At 36.7% G+C, this 19,715-nt stretch overlaps 1 non-coding gene across 1 annotated transcript in view; it reads left to right on the top strand.

Annotated features, from left to right (window-relative positions):
- The window catches only part of LOC112025392 (uncharacterized), a 25,356-nt gene extending 6,572 nt beyond the window's left edge, over nt 1–18,784 (top strand). Inside the window, exon 2 of the transcript XR_010627057.1 lies at nt 18,661–18,784. This is a non-coding gene — a transcript (uncharacterized LOC112025392). The remainder of the gene's footprint in view (nt 1–18,660) is intronic.
- Nucleotides 18,785–19,715: the final 931 nt, after the last annotated feature.

Genomic DNA, 19,715 nt, shown 5'->3' with positions numbered 1-19,715 from the left:
TTAAATTCCTCCATGGAAACAGCGTTGAAGATGGCATTCATAGCTTTGCTATTGAAGCCAGCTGCTTCTTTTTCAGAAGTTTGCCACTCACTCACAGGAGTAGTGGGCTTCTCCGATCCGTACTCAACGGAATTCCAGACTCTCTCATCAATGGATTTCAGGAATGCTTTCATCCTTACTTTCCAATAAGCATAGTTGTTCCCATCAAAGTGAGGAGGAACAAACAGAGAGTGTCCATGCTCCATGACAACAGGGGTCAAGGATCAGCTCAGAGATCAAGAAATCTCCAACAAAAGAGCTACCTGCTCTGATACCACTTGAACGGTTTTAGACCCTTTAAAACAACCAGATTGGTTAGCCTAGATTAATTAGCTAAGTTGTTACTTAGTCAAATTATGCAATTCTAGGTTAAAGCAATCAAATAATCATATCAAAATAATAAAGCAGCGGAATAGTAAAATACACAAAGATATGATCACCCAGGAAACCACACGGTAAAAACCTGGGGAGGATTTGACCTAACTATCCTCAAGGTAAACTTGAATCCACTATGCGAAAGAATCGAAGTTCATACAGAAGGACTACAAGCTCCCCGCTTGACTTCCTAATACTACCCACCAGTAGAACTTACTGACACGATCACGTGCAAGCTCCGAATCCACGGACTCCTTCTTTCTTGGATTCTTCAATCAGCTACAAGCACCCACGCTTGATATTCTTTAAGCTTCAATGGCAGCAACCAAGTTAATCATCAAGATGTAGATAATATCTCTACCTTGAAAACCCTAAGTTTATGTGAAGGAAAACTCTTTAAAAATCTCACAAGAGATTCATATAAACAGCAATATGAGCAACAAAGACTTAGAGAGGTTTAGGTACAAAACCCTAAAAATAAAAGGAGGCACAAGAGGCACTCTAATCTCTCTCTCTAAAAGTCCCAAAAACGTTCTAGGGTTTTCCTTATATATAGGAGTGTTTTACTTGAACTCCAAGACGTTTAAATAGAGTTTGGGCTGAACTGGAACTCTGCAGAAAAATAAATCTGTATGTGGTTCGATCGATCGAGTCTAATTTTCGATCGATCGAGCCTTCAGATTTAGTCCAATAAATCTGCAATCACTCGATTCCAGTTTTACAAATAAACATACTTTGAGTAAGCCTAAACAAGACTAAACATATTGTTTTGATCATGGTTTGCCAATATTACAAATTAGAGTTCTAAATACATAAATTCCTAAACTTTTAGAACCTAACACATGTGATGATATCTACTAAGAACAACAAAATACATCATTTTCCACAGCAGGCTCTTACACATAGTGGGACTATGAGAGACTGTCTTCCAAAAACCACCATCAAAATTCAACACAAGGACGCATTTTTCCATTTCATGAGTTGTTGTATTTAATTCTCTAGAACACCAAACAAAACATGAATATCACATAGGTCATTTGCCATTCACATAATATCTTCCATAATATTTTAAATTTTCCAATTAAATTCAATCAGATAACTGTCCTAACTAATGCAATTATTGCAATGTTACCTTTCAAGATAATTAAATTCAATCAAAATGATATAAACACGTGGTTGAATTTAAAGAAGAACTTTAAAGTTTAAAGAACATCACATGGAAATTTTATGCATTCAAGGATGAGAGAATCTGAATAGAGAGGGATATATAGAGGCGGTTTGTATAGAGAAAAAGGTAAATCTCAACCTTAGTCGACAATCTTAAATGATTATTTAGTACTTTAGGAGTACAAATAAAATCCACTTGAATTTCAATTCGCCACTTCGGTCCCCACATGGTGTTGTACTCTTTCCAATTTTATAGAGAGCTAGTATCTGCTTAATTCACTACATCTAAAGTATTTTGAATTTTAGTGCTTCTTTATTGTTGAAGGGTTCTCCCTTTCCAGATGTACTAAGAGACATTTGTTGGACAAATCTTATATTCTTATATGGTTGGTTTTCACTTCAGCCTAACCACTACACACTACACTTACAAAAGGAGGGAACCGGTCTCTACTCGGTGTGGTAGACAACACCAGTTCAATGCAACTAATCAATTACAAAATTGAAAAAAAAATGTAGACGAAAATCAATGGTCCAATACACTCCAATTTTATCGGATGTCCCCAAAGGGACAATGGTCCAATACACTCGATACATCTACATATTACTTTATTTTCCTTCATTTTCTCAAGAACCAAATACTGTGCATTCAGCACACCCAAATTGCATCAGAATTAAATTCATCAAATACCAGAAGCAGTCTATGGGCGCAAGAGCCCCTTAGCGATGGTGGTCTCGTGGGAGAATTTGTCTCGGCTGAGTGGACCTGGTGGAGGGTGAAAAATGGCGTCACCACCTAGATTAGGTCTAGAAAACATTAATATAGTGCCCTTATGTGAAAGACTGATCTTACAAGAGCACGTGTCCACAGTTTAAGTATGGGGATGAGAAGGTATTAGGAACCTAACCCTATCTAACCCATAGATCAGCCTCCACTCCACTCTTTGTGTTACATATCCTAATTCCATCAAAGGGTCCTTTAATAAGTTATCCTATACACACACGCACGCGCTAAGCCTACCCTAACATGCATCTAGCACCCAACCTAGCATTCATCTAAACATGGCATAACATACATTTCATATTCATCATCCATCGCATCACATGCATCGCATCCCATCCTAACATACATCTAGGCATAGTATCTACCATTCATCTAGCATGTACACGCACCAAACAAGCTCATAACTCCAATCATCATCAAGGCAGTAAACATTCAAGGCGGCAAGCATATCATATACACACGACATCAACCAAGCATCTCATGTTCATCCCAATCAACTATGTTCATCATCCAATTCAAATGCATGTTCATGTGATTATGCATGACTTACCTTACTTACCTTATTGCATCAATGCATGATCATGTGATTATGCATACTCATCTTGCACACAAAACCCTAATCTTTAATCTAACACTCAAAGCATGTGAACATGTTATTCTATTCAAGCTAGACCAAATCATGTGTAAACTGACCTAAACAGAACCTAAAACATGCATTAAAACTAACAAAATAGAAAGAAAAAGAAAACAGTCAAATCTGGGTTTTTAAATTGAACATGCGTGCGTGCGCATGTTTGTGCAGATGAGTATGCATGCACGAGTGTGTGTACGCATCCCCTCTACTTATGTTTCTTACCAGCAACACACATTACAATAATAAAAATTAATAAAGTCATTTACAAAATTTATAATTCCTTCATCACAACAACTCCAATTTAAATTATGAAACATATGAAAGAATCCTACCTTTGGTATGTAAACTGAAATCCTACCATACAAAGTTGTTTCACCAATCACTTTTAGTCCTAAATCCCAATTACCACAAGGCCACTACTCGCTTTTTACTTCAAATAACACATAATTTTTTTAAAAAATATTAAAAAATTGAATCCCAATTTAAAACCATGAAGTGAAACTACAAAATAAAATCAACAAACCTAGATACCCACAAAGCTAATTTCCAAAAACACACCCCTAATTTCTTAATTATTTAATAAATAAATAAACTTTACCTCACTCAACAAAATTAAAACCACAAAAAATAAGGCGAGAGAGTGACAGATCATAGAGCACTTGTTGTTGTCTCTCTCATATAAAATAAAATTTATAATTAGAAAATAGGGGGAGAGAGAGAGAGAGAGGGAGAGCGAGCTAAACGGTAGTGGTGTGGTGTTTGTGGGTATTCCAAAGCTTCAGAAAAACTTTGGTGGGAGATGAGATTTTCTTTTTTGGTGAGAGATGAGAATTTTTTTTTTTTTTTTTTTAGAAGATAATGGAAGATGGGATTAGGCTTAAAAACTGGGAAGAGTAAAATTAGGGATTAGGCTTTTGTTTTTTGAGAAGAAAAAGAAAAAAGAAAAAGATTGGGAAGTTATGTGGGAACATGGGAGTGTTTTGGGATTTTTTTTTTTTTTTTAAATAATTTGATCGTGGGAGTGTTTATTGGGATTAGGGAATTGGAAATTTGGTTTTGTTTTTATTTTATTTATTTAAATGTTAACGTGGGAGTGTTTTCAGGTTTTGGGGGATTAACGTTTTTTTTTATTTTTTTTTTATTTTTATGTGAACTTGGGAGTGTTTTTTTGGTTGTGGGGATTTGGAAATTTTTGTACCAATTTTTTTAGATTTTGGAATTCTGGCACAAAAAAAGAGTTTCTTATTGTAGCGTTTTAATAGAAGCGTTTTGAAAAGCACTTCAAAATCCAAATAAATTAGCAACAATCACTCTAATAAAAATTGCAATATATCTCTTTTAGTAGTGTTTTAAGAAAATGTTGCAATATCAGTATCTATTGAAGCATTTTTTAAAAACACTACAAACCAAACACTGCCAAAGTCCACTTTTTTTTTTGTAGTGTTAAGACCCCCAATTTTTCCTTGTAGCTTGATTTATTTTAATTTAAACACAACTTGATGCAAAATATACGTGATTAGCAAATTAATTAATTAAAGCACTCAACAATTGCATAGATGAACATATAAGTGCAAGGCAAAATGTAAAGGGCAGTAGGGAAAAGAGACTCAAACCCAAGATAACACCATGATATGTTATCGAAGAGGAAAACCAAAGAACTTGATGTAAAAACCTCTCCGTAGCCGTCCAAACTAAAATCATCCATTAGTGAATAAGTTGGAGTACATAAGCATGGGCCGAAAATCAAATCTGAAAAACTGATTTTTGTAATTCTCGATAGATACCTCGATAGATAGTATCTGTCGAGCCTCATTAAATCTCGATAGATAGCTATCTATCGAAAAATTGTTGAGTTTTAATGAATTAGCACTTCTTCATTTGTTTCTTGGACAGATTTGCATGGCTTTAATACTAGATATGAACAACACGTTTCTTAAAGTACTAAACTTATCCTAGATCTACTCAATTACAAGTAAAGTGCATTTTTTCAAAAGATTAGTCAACTACATAAAATATGTCCTTAACTGATACTTATACAAATAACTTAAAATATCAATTTACCCAAAGTATGTGGTCCAAGGAATCAGCTATGACCAAAGTTCTGTTTGATACTTACACAAATAACTTAAAATATCAATTTACTCAAGGCATGTGGTCTGAGGAGCCAAGCATGACCAATGTTCTGTTTAATACTTAGAAAAATAATATGAAGTATTAATTTACCTAAAGTATGTGGTTCAAGTGGCCAGACATAACTAAGGTTCTGCTTAACATTTAGAAAAAATGACATAAAATATCAATTTACCCAAGGTACGTGGTTCGAAGAGCTAGGCACGACCAAGATTCTGTTTGATACTTAGAAAATGATATGAAGTATTAATTTACCCAAAGTGTGTGGTCCAAAGGTTCAGGCATAACTAAGGTTTTGTTTAACATTTAGAAAAATAATTTAAAATTTCAATTCACCCAGGATATGTGGTTTGAGGAATTACGCATGATCGAGATTCTGTTTAACATTCAAATAAATAGTAGGATGCATAACTCATAATGTAACAAACCAAAATGTGGAAAAGAAAACTTTCATTAATAATAATAATACTTTCTTAGGTTGTTTGCATTCTAAGGGCGTGGTACAACCTTTTCATTTAGATCTTTAAGATAATATGCACCTATTCCAGCCACTGAGGTGATGCGATATGGCATTTCCCAGTTGGGCCCTAACTTTCCCTATGTTGGGTTCTTTGCAGTACCCAAAATCTTTCTTAATACCAGGTCTCCAGGTGCTAATGGCCTTAGCTTTATGTTGACACCATACCCTTACTTGAGTTTGTGTTGGTAATACGCCAATTGGACCATGGCATTTTCTCTTCGCTCTTCCATTAAGTATAAGCTATTCCTTAATAGCCTATCATTGTTGCTCAGAGTGGAAGAACTCGTTCTCAGTGTTGGAAATCCAGTCTCCAGAGGAAAAACAGCCTCGGCTCCATAAGTCATTGAAAATGGTGTCTCCCCTGTTGATCTACGAGGTGTGATCTGATATGTCCAAAGGACGTGTGACAGCTCGTCCACCTATTTTCCCTTCGCATCATCTAACCTCTTTTTGAGTCCATTCACTATGACCTTATTGACAGCCTCGGTTTGGTCATTCCCCTATGGGTAAGACGGGGTGGAATACTTATTTGTTATTCTCAGGTCATAACAGTACCTCCGGAAGGCTTTGCTATCAAACTGAAGACCGTTATCCAGGATGAGGGTATGGGGGATCCCAAACTGAGTGACGATGTTTTTCCAAACAAACCTCCTAGCATCCACATCCCTTATATTTGTCAATGGTTCAACTTCAACCCACTTGGTGAAGTAATCCGTGCCAACCAGCAATCATCTCTTATTTCCGGCTGCCTTAGGGAAAGGCCCTACAATATCTAAGCTCCATTGAGTAAAAGGTCAAGGGCTGGATAGACAATTAAGAACACCCCTTAGTTGGTGAATGTTTAGGGCAAATTTCTAGCATTAGTCCCACCTTTTCACGTACTCTTGGGCTTCCTTCTGCATATTTGGCCACCAATATCCCGAAATGGGGGCCCTATGAGATAAGGATCTGCCTCCTACATGACTGCCACAAATCCCTTTATGTAACTCCTCAAGGAGTAGCTCTAATGCCTTAGGATGTATGCATAGCAAATACGGCTCAGAAAAAAAGCGCTTATATAACTTTTGGTCCTCAAACAGCCAGAACCGAGGAGCTTTTCTTCGGACTTTGTCAGCTTTTGACTTATCCTCGAGCAAGATATCTTCTTTAAGAAATAGCACTATAGAATCCATCCAGCTAAGTCCCACCCTAATCTGATGGATATGGACCATCTGTTTCTTCATCTCAATAGGCTTGCACATGTCTTCAACAAGGATAACCCAAGGCAAGCCCTGTGTAGAGGAGATTGCAAGAGTGGCCAAAAAATCAGCGTGTGTGTCTCCACTCCTAAGGACATGTAGCAAGTTGAAAGACTCAAATCCTGACTGTAAGCATCTAACCTGATTTAAATATTCTTGCATTCACACATCCTTGGCCTCTAACTCTCCTTTCACCTGGCTCACAACTAATCTTGAATCCGAAAATATCTTGACTGCTTTTCCTCCCAATTTATGAACCATGGTCATCCCTACCAATAGGGCGTAATATTCAGCCTCATTGTTTGTGGCCAAGAAGCCCAACCTTAAGGATTTCTTAATAGTAATCTTCTCAGGAGAGATCAGAACCAACTCCCCTCCAAATCCTCTTTGATTTGCTACACCATCAACATACATCCTCCAGGATAAAGGTTCTTGCAAGGAGACCATGCCAACTAATTTTTCATCTTTGTCCTGCTTCTCTATTCTCTCTTCTAATGGGGATTTAGCAAACTTGGCCATCAAATTTACAAGAACTTGACCCTTTACAGAGGTGTGAGGCATGTACTTGATATCAAAAACCTCCAGGATTGTACCCCACTTGGCAATCCTCCTGGTGTAGTCAGTACTCTGAAGAAGTGATTTAAGCAGAAGTTGAGTTAAAACAACTATTGTATAAGATTGGAAATAGTGGGGAAGCTTATGTGTAACATGCATCATTGCCAAAATGGTCTTTTCTAGTGGTAGGTAACACACCTCGGCCTTATACAGCAACTTGCTCACATAATATACTGGCCTCTGCACACCACTATCTACCCGTACCAGCACCAAGCTCAACGCATGGGGAGCCACCGCAATGTAAGTAAATAAAATCTCATCCACCTCGGGTCTGGACATAATAGGTGGCCGAGAAAGGTATTCCTTCAATTGCTGAAAGGCTAGGACACACTCCTCCTTCCATTCGAATCCCTTCCACTTGTTCAACAATTGGAAGAAAGGCCTACACCTGTCTGCTGATCGAGAAATGAATCGGTTTAGATCAGCAATCATCCCTGTCAACCTCTAGACCTCTTTGGGATTTCGAGATGGCTGCAAACTATTAATTGCTTTAATCTGGTCAGGATTGACTGCGATTCTGTGGTGAGTAACCATGTACCCTAGGAATTTTCGTGAACCAACCCCAAAAGAACACTTAGAAGCATTAAGGCGTAGCTTGTGTTTCCTCAGTATTCCAAAAATATTATTGATGTCTCCTACATGCTCAGACACTACCTTACTCTTCACCATCATATCATTAATAAAAACTTCAATATTCTTGCCTAATTATGGCTCAAATATCCTGGTCATCATCCTTTGATAGGTAAACCCTGCATTCTTCAACCCAAAGGGCATTACCTTGTAATGGTAGTTTTTAGTGGAAGTGACAAAAACTGTATTTTCATGATCACTCAAAGTAAGTGGTATTTAATGGTATCCCTAGAAGGCATCCAAAAAGCTCATCCGAGGATGGCCTATAGTTGTGTCCACTAGCTAATCAATCCGAGGCATGGGAAAAGGGTCCTTTGGACAGGTTTTGTTCAAATCTGTGAAGTCCACACAAACCCGCCACTTTCCATTCTTATTTTTCACCATTACAGTATTGGCTAGCCATTCGGGGTAAAAAATATCTTTAATAGCTTCGGCCTGCTTAAGTTTGATCACCTCATCCCTAACGGCATCAGAATCCTCTTTAGACAAACGCCAAGGTGGTTGTTTTTTAGGAATGATGGATGGATTCACATTCAGATGATGACAGATGAAGTTCGGATCCACTCTAGGAGCTTAGTAAGTACTCCACGAGAACATGTCAATGTTCCTCCTGAGAATCTTTGTTAGCTCTTCCTTCCCTCAAGAAGGTAGCCAAGCTTCGACCTGAAAAAACCTTTCCGAATCATTATCTACCACAATCTTCTCTAAATTCTCACACTCCGCCCTTTTGGCTGTCTCCTCCATGGGTAACCCCGAAGTCCTTGATTGCTATAAGTTCCCCTCAGTAGAGGCCGAGGACTCCACTTCTAGCTAATACATTATTGCAACGACCAAGCACTGCCTTGCCACGGATTGGCTCCTAACCAACTCCTTAATCCAGTCCCCAAGAAAATATTTCACTTTCAAATACAGAGTGGAGGAAACGGCTTCTAGGGCATGAAGCCAGGGTCTTGTTACAATGGTCGTGTAGGGAAAATAAGCATCCACTACAATAAATTCCACCTCCACCATCTCTGATCCTGCTTGTACGGGTAGTCGAATCTAGCCCTTTGGAATAAAAACTTTCCCGTCGAAACTTACTAGAGACGAATTATAAGCTGTCAAGTCTTCAAGTTTCAAGCCTAGTCCGTTGTACAAATCACGTTACATAATCTTTGCCCCACTGTGTTGATCCACCATCACTCTCTTAATATCGTATCCCCCTATCCTGAGGGTGACCATTAGGGCATCATCATGTAGCTGTATGGTTCCAACCTTGTCCTCCTCGGAGAAACGTATTGATGGTTCTCGGCTCTAGCCCTCTTCGGCTCAAGTCTAGAGTCTTCGGCAGGTGGCCGCGCTACAAACATCATTCTAGAAGTGTGAGACCTAGTTCTCCTTAGGACTGCAAAGATGACATTGATGGTTCCTAAAGGGGCTCTAGAAAAAGCATTCCTTTAAAATCTTGATCCTGTCTGGCCTCCTAGTTCGTTGTGCTGATGTAGAAATTGTTTTAGCCTCCCCTCTCTGACCAGTTGCTCCAAATGACTCCTTAAAGTTCTGCAGTCCTCTGTGGTGTGCCCTTGGTCCTGGTGATATTAGCAATGAAGGCTTTGATTATGCTTCATAGGGTCACCTCCCATCTTATTTGTCCACTTAAAGAATGACTCATTCTTGATTTTCTCCAAGACTTGGTGTACTGGTTTTCGGAATATTGTGTTAACCATTTGAGTAGTGGTAAACCTCGATTGCCCAGCAAAATCTCTCTGGGGCCAGTTATTGTTGTAGTAGTCCTACTTGAAATCCCTCATCTCTTGAGGGATAACCTTAACCTTCCCTTTGCATTACTATTGATCTTCCTTAACTTGCTTGTACTTATCAATTCGGTCCATGAGTTGACGTACACTGTCAACAGGTTTCCCAGTCCAAGACTTCCTCAAACCATGCTCGGCAAGTAGGCCAACCTTGAAAGTCCTTATGGCCACATCATCAAAATCACCATCTATCTCATTGAACATTTCCCAATATTTGTCTGAGTATGTTTTTAGGGCCTTCCCTTCTCGCATGGCCATTGACAACAAGAAATCTAAGGGCTGAGGAATCCTACTGCATGTGATAAAGCGAGATCCAAATGCTCGGGTAAGTTCCTTTTAGGGTATTGATGATCATTACATTTTTGGTAAGAAAGAACTCCAAAGAGACTCAAATCAAGCATGTCAATAAACTTTACATTTCATTTTCATGATGATTTATTTTATTAATAGCTTTTATGGTGATTTTCATGCTAAGTAGATCGATACTCAATATTGGAATTTGCTTTTATATCAGAAAGTGTAAGTTGTACTTTGCATGAAAAACATAGCACAATAATATGTTCGGCAGATTTGTACAATTTACATAATGATCTGTCACACCAGCTGGGCCAGCTCTCGAGCCCATGATAACAAGGGTTACGTACCTCTAATTGCCTCAAAAGGCATAATATATACGCACCCCGATGCAATTTGCAAGATGGGATCTAATCAATAGGGACTTATCTGTCAGAAAAAGGTAAGGTTCTATTCACCGCATGTACTCAAACACCATACAAGGACCCAAGACATTATCTTGAGTTGAATCATTTTTAAATATTCAGTCTCATTTACAAACCAAATCTTTAACTAAATTAAAAATTTTGTGGACAATCATTTTTGTGCATGTGACAGATTCCGAGTAATTAGTAATTACCATAAGAAAGTTATAGAGTTATAATTTATAAAAAATAAAAAAAAAAGGTAAAAATAGCAACTGATAATTATATATTATATATGATAAATCCAAGAAACTAGAATTAAATTGTTACCAGAATCAGGGCTTGATGGTGTCAATACTAAAGTCAGACCATCTTCTTGCATCTGATCAAGAAGCACATCCAAGAAATCACCATGTCTGTTGTCTTATCAGTCTCTCTGTGTTTCAAACGCGTAGCAATGATGTCATCAAATATCTCATGCATCCTCTTATAGGAAACCTGAACATGACGTCTCACACCTTGTAAATCAAACCTCTTCAACATCGGAAAGTAATCCGAAACATTAGGCTTCCCAGCATCCATCATAATCCTCCAAACAAGTTCCTTGAATTCCTGAGCTGATTCAAAATCTGGGTCCACTATATCCACCGAGAAAATAGTGTTTGATATAAGATTCAACGTGGTAGCAAAAGCTAAGGACCCAATATCAACTGGGGTATCCTTATATTTGTTTATGTGAGCTATGAGTTGGTGCACTTTCTTGTGACGAAAGTGTTGTAACAAGTCAAGGCGTTGAGAAGTGAACATTTGGGTGCTACATATGCGTCTACGGTTGCGCCAGCTGTGGTCACCGGGACCCAAGCAAGAGTGCCTTCTGGGTGTGGTTGAGTGGCTACTGAGTCAGGGACAGGTCGGTTAGAAAAGGTTTGGTCATGGGTGTGAAGGATTTCTTTGGTGGTTTCGGCAGAGGAAGCAACTATGGTGGTAACAGAGCCAAATTTGAGAGTCATTAAGGGACCAAACTCTTTAGCCATTGCGGAGAGAGTTTCATGGGTCTAGGACCAAGTTGGTGAAGGTTGCCAATGATAGGGAGGCCATTTGGGCCTGGTGGGAGGTTTTTGGTGTTGGATTTGCGAAGAAATTTGGGTCGGATGAAGAACAAGATGAGACTAATGCAGAATAGAAGATGTGTATTGCTTCCATTTCTGTGTTTGTGTGTCAGTGTGCTGTGTTTTTTCATGAAAGTTGCTAGAAATTATATAGGGAGCAGCGTGTGATTATAGCAAGGACTCGGTCCAATAAGACAGGAAAGTGTTTATTTATTTATATTTTTAATTGAAATAATAAAGAAAATTATTTATTTATTTATATTTTAATTATAATAATAACAAGAGAAGTATAGTTTTAAATATCAGACTGAACCGTCCAGTTGAGAAAATTTATTATGTTTTCGGTACATGCATTCTCTCTCTCACCGACCTTATCTCTCACAAGAAAGTAGACTTTACACGTATAAGGTCTACCTCCTTGTGAAAGAAGGTGCACGTTTCGGGAACATTTAAGACTCCCGTCCAGTTGGACCAGTTCAACGGCTATGGAGTGATTTGCTTAAAACGCCAAAACACACAGATTCTGAACAGGAGAGGATTCAAAGGAGGCACAAGCCTTGGCATACTGCGGCAAGAGGAGCAAATCTAACTGCTGTAAAAAATCTTTGGAGAAAGAGGGCACAGGATATTTGAGAGGATATTGTGTGAAATGATGCAATCGCGCGACTTTTAGGCCGAAGGGACAAGATATTTTTTTTGGCAAAATATGGATTTAAAAATTATTACTTCCTTATCTGTACTCGTAAAAACCTTCCCAAAATATAAAGAATACATAATAATACAATAATAGTTTGAAAGGCACAAGGTCATAGGGACATTGGATGATGCACCTCACGCATGGCACTATGGCAGCCAGGTGTTTTTTGTTTTTTTTTTTTTTGAAATATTGATTAGAATCTAATTTAACACTTTTTTATTTTGGAATAAATCTCTACCCAAAAAAAAAACTTTCAATCATTTTAAGTTGAGGGTAGTCCCAAAAAAAAAAAATAAAGAGTTGAGGGTAGTCCAATTAAATTATTTATTCTTAATATGTTGTAAATAAATAAATATATATATATATATTGTTAACCAAACTAGTGGTACTCTAACTCTATTAACTCATGTTTTACAAGGTAGAAAGAGGAAGGCAATTCTTATGATTACAAAGTGCAACACTTGGTCTTAAAGCAAAAATTGTCCCCACAATAAAAGGACAATTTTTGCCTTAAGACAAGTGTTGCACTTTATAATCATTTTTGGCTTAAGAGTCCCACATTAGAAGAATTGTCTTCCTCTTTCTACCTTATAAGGCATGAGCCAATGGAGTTAGAGTACCACTAGTTTGGGTTAAAAATTGTCCCCACAATAAAAGGACAATTTTTGCCTTAAGACCAAGTGTTGCACTTTATAATCATTTTTGCCTTAAGAGTTCCACATTGGAAGAATTGTCTTCCTCTTTCTACCTTATAAGGCATGAGCCAATGGAGTTAGAGTACCACTAGTTTGGTTAAGAGTCCCACATTGGAAGAATTGTTTTCCTCTTTCTACCTTATAAGGCATGAGGCAATGGAGTTAGAGTACTACTAGTTTGGTTAAAAATTGTCCCCACAATAAAAGGACAATTTTTGCCTTAAGACCAAGTGTTAACCAAACTAATGGTATTCTAACTCCATTGGCTCATGCCTTATAAGGTAGAAAGAGGAAGGCAATTCTTCCAATGTGGGACTCTTAAGCCAAAATGATTACAAAGTGCAACACTTGGTCTTAAGGAGAAAATTGTCCCCACAATAAATGATCTTTTTATTGTGGGGACAATTTTTGCTTCAAAGGCCAAGGGTTAGACCATGGTTGGAACTTTAGGCAAATTTTGTTGTCCCACATAGGAAAGAAAGCCTCCCTCTTTGCACCTTATAAGGGATGAGCCAATGGTTGAAGAGTACCACTAGTTTGGTTAACCAAACTAGTGGTACTCTAACTCCATTAGCTCATGCCTTATAAGGTAGAAAGAGGAAGGTAATTCTTCCAATGTGGGACTCTTAAGTCAAAAATGATTATAAAGTGCAACACTTGGTCTTTAGGCAAAAATTGTCCCCACAATATATATTGGTAATGTTAATATTTGATTGATTGATCATACTTTTTTTCCTACTTATTTTATATAAGGTATGAAATTTTATTTAAAATTGTTTATATTTGTTTAAATATATTTTGTAAATTATTAATTAAATTATTTATAAAATCATCGGTTTGACCATCAATCCAACCCCCAATTGAACCTAAAACCAGAATCCACTTCATTTTTCGGTTCCTTCATTGGTTCGGTCTTTAAAATAGGAATCCTTATTTAAAAAGTACAAAACAAACCTCGAACTTTTTCGTCTCCCCCCCCCCCTTCTTCTCTCTCTCTCTCTCTCTCTCTCTCTCTCTCTCTCTCTCACAAATATTAAAATTTGCATAATATTAAAAACATTTTGAATTTGATACAAAAAGCAAACCCCAAAAAATAGACCATTTGGCCCATAATTCAACCCATGGACCTTCAAATACTGACTGTAGGGGTGGTAGGCCCAATAGTGCGTATCCATGTATATGTTGGGCCAGAGGCCCAATCCGAGGACACTAAGTAGTCTGAGGACAGGGAAACACTATCAGAGGAGTCTGTGTTAATAAATAAAAAGGTGAGGTATGGTCATGAGGGTCCAAAGAGTGATCCGAGGAGGAATGCTTCCTTGGTTGAGCAAAGCCAAGGTCAGAAGGTGAGGTTTGCGATCAAGAGCAACGTTCCGAACGACTCCAGTGATGAGGATAAATATCAGGAAGGAACAAGATAGAGGGAGGCTATAAAATATTTAAGGAAAAACTGCTACCAACGCATTGAATGCTCAGTAATTAACTCTCTGGCCGCATTAATAAGGAAGTGATACCTGAATAGTAATTTTCAGCCTTACAGCTACTCCCAAGATTTCAGGAAAGTGCTGATGTAACAAGGATCAACACCTACAATCTAATCTACACGTGGAGGGCAAAGATGAAAGGAGGAATATAGTATAAATAGAAGGGAAGCCCTAAGAGGCAGGGATCAAGAAATTAAGAGAGAATTATTATGGTAATAAGAACTATACTTGCAACTAACTTCAAGGAATATATACAAGAATTGATCTCCTTAGATTGTGCCGAGGATGATTTTCATTAGATACAATAAGCCTATTTTTACTTTTTTGTCATTTGGATCTACTATAATTGCTCCCCAACTCATTAGAGTCTAGTTTTCCAACCCACTCTCTACAAATTCATTGTATGGCTCTTTGGGCCTAGATCCTTTTAACTTTTAGGCTTAGGACTCAAATTGCGTCCCTACAATTGGCACCGTCTGTGGGAAATTCTTATGTTTTGGTGAGCTTAACATTCAGCTATAGTTCAGGTCCAAACCAGGCGAAATCCATGAGGTCCTAACGTTAATATTATTTCCTTAATCTTGAGCAGAGAATGGACCGAGAAGTTAGTATGCATACCACCCAGACTAGTAGGAGCCACTCTTGAGGGGGGAGTCATATCTCTCATGAGGAGAACACTAGGGCCATGCAGCTGGAGATTGATCATTTGAAGAGGAAGTTGTGCCACGAATGGCAAAAGCGAACTCCCTTAAACTCTAATTTTTCTTCTAGTGATAAAGGGGATGGTAGCTACATACCTAGGTCAAGAACTCCCCCCAGTGAATCCTTCTTGTGTGATGAGGATTACCACCATGAGCGTAGGAATAGGAACTCGCCTCGCAAGGGCCTGAGGAATGACGCTATGAGTAAGGCGTTAAACCAAATTTCCAGATCGCCTTTCACACGTGGAATTGAAGGAGGAAAACTTCCTCGACAGTTTACTTAGCCAACGCTCACCATATACAATGGTCAAACAAATCCTGTGGAGCACGTAAGCCATTTCAACCGAAGAATGGCTGTACACTTTAAGGATGAGGCCCTAATGTGCAAGGGTTCTCGTCCAGTCTAGGGTCTGTAGCAATGAGATGGTTTGATAGCCTGGGAGCAGGTTCTATAAAATTCATTCTGAATTACTAATTACAATATCTAATTTTGTAAAGGTATAAGCGTGATAACATCTTTAAGAATTAGACAGAAGATTAGAGTCATTTTAGACAAGATTAAAAACTATATTAGTAAAAAAGACAAAACTTAATTGTCAAATTATAACTTCGATTAATAGAAGAGTTATTTTAGATTCACACATTTTGACATACACTTTGCCATGACTTATTTATGTTTCAATTCATAATTAAATTACATCATTTACACATGAGTTTCACTTAAAATATAGTTATTCTAAGATCACATCATTTTTCACAATTCACATATTTGGCTGACTATGAATTGTAGAAAAAAACATGATAAATTTATATAAAAGTAATAATTAACGAATTATAAGTTACTGTTTATTTTACTAAAAACTAAAAATATTGTAATAAAATAATTTTTAAATATGTAAATACTGTAAGACCTATTTTTAATAAAAATTTTAGTAAAAAAAAATTTATAAATCTTGTAAACAATGCACAAACCTACTAAACAGTCACATTTCAATGAAAAATTTGAACGATCAAAGATAGTAGATACTATATACCATAGTTATTGATTCCGTTCCGTTCCGGCCGGAACGGCCGGAATTTTTCGTACCGGTATGCAAACCGGTACCGGAATACTTACATTCCACCTCGGGTCAAATTCCGGGTCATTCCGGTCCATTCCGGCCATTCCGGTCAATTCCGGCCAATTCCGGCCGAGATGCAAATTCCGGCCGGTACCGGATTTGGCCTATTATTAAAAAAGAAAAAAAGAAAAAGAAAAAAAAGAGTAAAGGTCCAATGAGTGTTGGTAATTCTTGGGAGTTCTTTTGATGATGAATTTGATCATTCTCTCATGGATGATGATGAGGAGGAGGAGTAAATCTTGTATTTTTTTATATTTAGTTATTGTCTTGTAAATCTTCTTATTGTGTGATTATATTGATGTTTAAGACTTAAGAGTTAAGACTAAATGATTTGTATTATTTGATATTTAGTTATTTATTTATTAAAATTGACAATTTTATGTTCAACAAGAAATATATAAATTATTTTTAAGAACCCCGAACACCCTGAAACGGTACGCCGAAATCGGCCGGTACCCGAAATATTCCATTCCACTGGACAAACCGAAACGGGGTCCGAAACAGTATTAATAACAATGCTATATACAGTGCATGCGGAATCCACTGCCAAACAACGTTCACGTGAAAACACTGTTCTTAAAAAAAAAAAAAAAAAAAAAAAACGCAAACGCACTAAAGGAAAACGCAACCCAAACGCGTACGGGTATTACTAGTAACACCCACCAAACAAATTGTGAAAAGAAGTGTTTAGCCACACTGTGTTTTCCAAGACTTTTGGTATTGGAAGTTGGAACATGACCAAACCAAAAGTCATGGGGAATTTTAACATCTGTAGCCTGCATAGTTTGACTTGGTATTTCAATGGCAGTGATTGCGACAGAATTATTGTTTACCAAGTGCAGTTATACATTCTCGCACATTAATTTTTATTATTTTTAATTTTTAATTTTTTTTATTTAAAGTTGTAGTTGAAAATTTATTTTTTTAACTTTTAAAATATGTTAAGTACTGTTTTATTTTGTTAAAACTTTAAAACTAAAAATTAAAAATTTTGTAATAAAATAATTTTTAAATATATACATGATACTATAAAACTCATTTTTAATTTTTTAAATAAAATACTTTTATAAACAGTACACCTAATCTCAATTACCGACTCATGGTTAGTATTCCAACAGTTGCACCTTTGAAAACCATAGGCCCACTTCTAGAAGTGAATTACTGGCTTTTTAGCTAGCTGTTGTACCTACCTGTGGCCGTAGGAGTTAATTGGCCTTTTGTAACCATGGGACACAAGTTTGATTTATTTATTTATTTTGCTGAATAGGAACAAAGTTTGATTCAAAATAAAAAATATCATCCCTATCATCTCGATTAAGTCCAGTGCCATAAGTTGTGTCGCTAGATTTATTCTTGTCATCTCACTTATATATATTCACGCCTTTGTTATTGGGTCGTGGTTGAAGCAACAACCTGCATATAAATATAAATAATAATAATAATAATAATAAAACAACTTGTTTGTATAAGCTAGTAAAGTATTAATTATTTTTTATTTTTAAAATACATTATAGTTCATAATTGAAGATTTATTAATTCTTAATACATGTTTACTTATATATTAATATATAATATATATATTATAAATATATATTTATTTATTTATGGGCTCTGTTGAGCATTAGCCAGCAAATAGGTATTATTAAGACATTCAAGATACCAATTCTTGAATGAAAAATGGGCGGTAACTAACATGATGGAATGACTAAGATTGATGCTAAATGAACAAGTCAACTATAGACCTTATCTTCCGAAAAAAAAAAAAAAAAACTATAGACCTTATCTTAAAAACTTGAAACATATCTTGCCTCATGTTCTCTTCTTTAAATGCCCTTTGTTTATTCGTGATTATTATGTCTGACATTTATGTATGAATATGCAACTGTCACATACACACACAATATATATAATAGTACAACAACAAGACTGATCAACCACTTCAACTAATAAACCAATGTATCCATTGGTCATAAATGGGACAAACTATTACATAAATTGGTTTAAAAGAAAGTTTCATTACATGAAAATTTTAAAATTTCATAATATAATTGCAGTCACAATACCTATTTAAAAATTATTTGATTTTTTAAGATGATTTAAGAAATCATGAGTACATTTAAACAATCTTATAAACGGTTAGCAGAGTAAAACTTTGTCCATATTATTTTATCTTAATGCATGTTGTAGTGCTCAATTTCAAGTCTACTTCTCACAACAATGAAAATGTTTACAGGATTTGTTTATCGCCGGTAGTGATACATCTGGATTGACTACAGAATGGGCAATGGCGGAGCTTCTACGTAGCCTAAAACATTGCAGAAGGCAAGAGATGAAGTTCTGCAAGTGATTGGTACTCACGGTGAAATTAAAGAATCAGACATTGATAGATTTCCATATATCCAAGCAGTTGTGAAAGAGACATTGCGGCTTCACCCACCTGCACCACTTCTCTTGCCTTACATAGCTGGAAACGATGTTGAAGTATCTGGTTACCCAATATACAAAGGAACCAAGTTCTAGTAAATGCATGGTCTATTGGTAGAAATCCCAAATATTGGATTGACCCTTTGTCATTTGAGCCTGAAAGGTTTGTAGGATCCAACGTAGATTTCAAAGGAAGGATTTTGAGTACATTCCATTTGGTGCTGGTAGAAGAATTTGCCCGGCTTACCCTTGCTCAAAGAATGGTTATCCTAATGCTGGTTCAATTTTGCATTCATTCAATTGGAAACTTCCCGAGGGAATCACCCAGAGAACCTTGACATGTCTGAGCAATTTGGAATCACTTTGAAGAAGGCTAATTCTCTTTGTGCCGTTCCTTTTGTTGAGTAAAGGAATGGTTTTAATTAATGGAGTTTGCATATTACCATGTACTTTATATATGGCCTTTTTCTTTTGCTTCCACGTTTGTTGTTCGTTTTTTTTTCAGTGTTTTGTGCCCAAAGGTTTGATTCCTTTGTGCAACGTTCAGACTAGGATAAAAAATTGGATCACCTAATAAGCTCTGTACTAATATCTTGATCAGTATATGAAAGCCTATGTGCTCAATAATGTATATTTTATGTGTCCAGAATCTTGTTAATGCGAATGTGGTAGGTTTTTGATACCTTTATACTTGGTTAAATTCAAAGATGAAAACCATAATCTCCCTACGGAGAAATTTACTATTAGGACCCATACCTCATATTATAGGGGAAAGAGGATTTTTCCTGTAAAAGTGAATAATTTCTCATTTCTCAATCGCGTTATGTCAAGGACTTGTCAAACTATATATATATATATATATAT

The sequence above is a fragment of the Quercus suber genome, unplaced genomic scaffold (genome assembly GCF_002906115.3).
Source record: "Quercus suber isolate HL8 unplaced genomic scaffold, Cork oak 2.0 scaffold_967, whole genome shotgun sequence".
Lineage (NCBI taxonomy): Eukaryota > Viridiplantae > Streptophyta > Magnoliopsida > Fagales > Fagaceae > Quercus > Quercus suber.
This window is presented reverse-complemented; position numbering and strand designations above follow the sequence as displayed.